This window comes from Coregonus lavaretus (genome assembly GCF_964263955.1).
Source record: "Coregonus lavaretus genome assembly, chromosome: 1".
Taxonomy (NCBI): domain Eukaryota; kingdom Metazoa; phylum Chordata; class Actinopteri; order Salmoniformes; family Salmonidae; genus Coregonus; species Coregonus lavaretus.
The window spans coordinates 8,282,938-8,285,437 of record NC_139988.1 but is presented as its reverse complement, the minus strand read 5'-3'; the positions used below and the strand labels follow the sequence as shown (position 1 = coordinate 8,285,437).

At 45.0% G+C, this 2,500-nt stretch overlaps 1 pseudogene across 1 annotated transcript in view; it reads left to right on the top strand.

The window, feature by feature from the left end:
- The window catches only part of LOC311133023 (RAC-gamma serine/threonine-protein kinase-like), a 332,129-nt pseudogene that overhangs the window by 21 nt on the left and 329,608 nt on the right, over positions 1 to 2,500 (top strand). Inside the window, exon 1 of the transcript in view lies at positions 1 to 28. This exon is cut by the window's left edge and continues 21 nt beyond it. The product of the transcript in view is annotated as an RAC-gamma serine/threonine-protein kinase-like (transcript). The remainder of the gene's footprint in view (positions 29 to 2,500) is intronic.

Here is a 2,500-nt window from a genome sequence, read left to right as displayed (position 1 = left end):
AAAGAAGGCTGGGTGCAAAAGAGGGTAAGTAGTACCTTACCTCTGGGCTGTTTATGTAACGGACTGGGATTTATTTGTGTGTGTGTGTGTGTGAGAGAGAGAGAGAGAGAGAGAGAGAGAGAGAGAGAGAGAGAATGACTTGACACATGGATGGGTGATTGTTCTGTCTGTGGAATAGAGACTGTTTTCCACTGACTCTGCTGTGTGGATTTTTTTTTCATTTTTAGTCATTTAGCAGACACTCTTATCTAGAGCGAATTACAGTTAGTGAGTGCATACATCTTTTTCATACTGGCCCCCCGTGGGAATCGAACCCACAACCCTGGCGTTGCTCCATGCAGTCTCTTTAAAGACTTAGTTTGTTTGTTTGTGTGTGTGTGTGCCATGCATGTGTGTGTGTGTGTGTCTTTCCAAGTGTTTGAGTAGCGGCGGCACTGGCTGGCTCCAGCCACTCTTGCAACCAGTGTTGCCGCGCAGAAGAAATATCAGCCCTCGCAGAGAAGCACGAGATTGAACTTCACTCAACTTACTCTAGAGTTTTCCCCTTAACGTTTCCCTTTACTGTGGGAATTGTGATCGAATCAACGCAATATTAGCCACTTTCAATGCAACATACCGAAACAAAACGAACTATGCAAGAGATGTTGTTGAAGGCAGAATGCATCGGAGTAGGATTCTATTGCATCAACACGCACAACTCAGCCCGTACTCTACACAGACCGGTGCTGCATAACCAATCAGAGCTGCAGTAGGCCGATATGCAAATAGACCATTTTTGCCATATATGGATCTGTGCCATTCACTTTGAACTGGACTGTGTTTACAGCATGAGCAGTCGTGAGTAGATGCGCTTGTTTTGAGATAAAAGCAAGAGCTGCATGTAGCCACGTGTGCACATTTGTTAATATCCTTTGCTAGTTAGTGAGTTATTAGCCCAGTTATAGATAATTTGATGATTGCTTTCTACAAGAGCACAAAACATTTACATTTCTAGACATCTTTGAAAAGCGAGTCGGGTAAAGAGCATTTTTTTGTCTTAAAGGGGCAGTGTTTTATTTTGAGACAGGCTTGAATAAGTAACCAATAGGCAGAGGGTAGCATAATTTGTCTTATTCTCTGTAATAATGGTATGGGAATAATAATCTATTTTGTTTTGTAACAACACAACAACATTTTCTGTCACCTCCTTGTCTGAAGAACAAGTGGATAAGCAGGTTAATGTCAAGCCCTACATATTTTTTTCAAAAGTCTCATGGTATGTAGGCCTACATTGAACATTGCTTGCCACCCCATTTGGTTGAATTATGAGCCCCTGGTCCATGTCTGCCACTCTTGAGTTGAATTAGAAGAGTCCAGGTACACTCCTCCAGCTCCTGGTCACTTAATGTCTGATGTGATTTGTGGGGTTTCTGACTCCTAGGGGTTCTGCTACAGACTACAGACACATTATAGCAGGATCTGTAGCTGAAGAGGTGAGAGGTGAGGAGAGGTGAGGTGAGGTGAGGAGAGGTGAGGAGAGGAGAGGTGAGGAGCCTCGGCTCTGGGCTGCTTGGGAAACAGAACACATTTTGTTAGGCTTGGACTCCGGCCAACATGACCTCGTTCAACCTCTCTCTGTCCCTCTCCCTCTCTCTGCCTCTTTCTCTCTCTGCCTCTCTCTGCCCCTCTCTCTCTCTCTGCCCCTCTCTCCCTCTCTCTCTGCCTCTCTCTCTGCCCCTCTCTCTCTCTCTGCCCATTCCTCTCTCTCTGCCCCTCTCTCTCTCTCTGTCCCTCCCTCTCTCTCTGCCCATCCCTCTCTCTCTGCCCCTCTCTCCCTCTCTCTCTGCCCCTCTCTCTCTCTCTGCCCCTCTCTCTCTCTCTGCCCTCTCTCTCTCTGCCCATCCCTCTCTCTCTGCCTCTCTCTCTGCCCCTCTCTCTCTCTCTGTCCCTCTCTCTCTCTCTGCCCCTCTCTCTCTCTCTGCCCCTCTCTCTCTCTCTGCCCCTCTCTCTCTTTCTGCCCCTCCCTCTCTCTCTGCCCCTCCCTCTCTCTCTGCCCCTCAATTTAAGGGCTTTATTGGCATGGGAAACGTGTGTTAACATTGCCAAAGCAAGTGAAGTAGATAGTAAACAAAAGTGAAATAAACAATAAATATTAACAGTAAACATTACACTCAGAAGTTTCAAAAGAATAAAGACATTTCAAATGTCATATTATGTATATATACAGTGTTGTAACAATGTGCAAATAGTTAAAGTACAAATGGGAAAATAAATAAACATAAATATGGGTTGTATTTACAATGGTGTTTGTTCTTCACTGGTTGCCCTTTTCTTGTGGCAACAGGTCACAAATCTTGCAGCTGTGATGGCACACTGTGGTTTTTCACCCAGTAGATAAGGGAGTTTATCAAAATTGGGTTTGTTTTCGAATTCTTTGTGGATCGCTGTAATCTGAGGGAAATATGTGTCTCTAATATGGTCATACATTTGGCAGGAGGTTAGGAAGTGCAGCTCAGTTTCC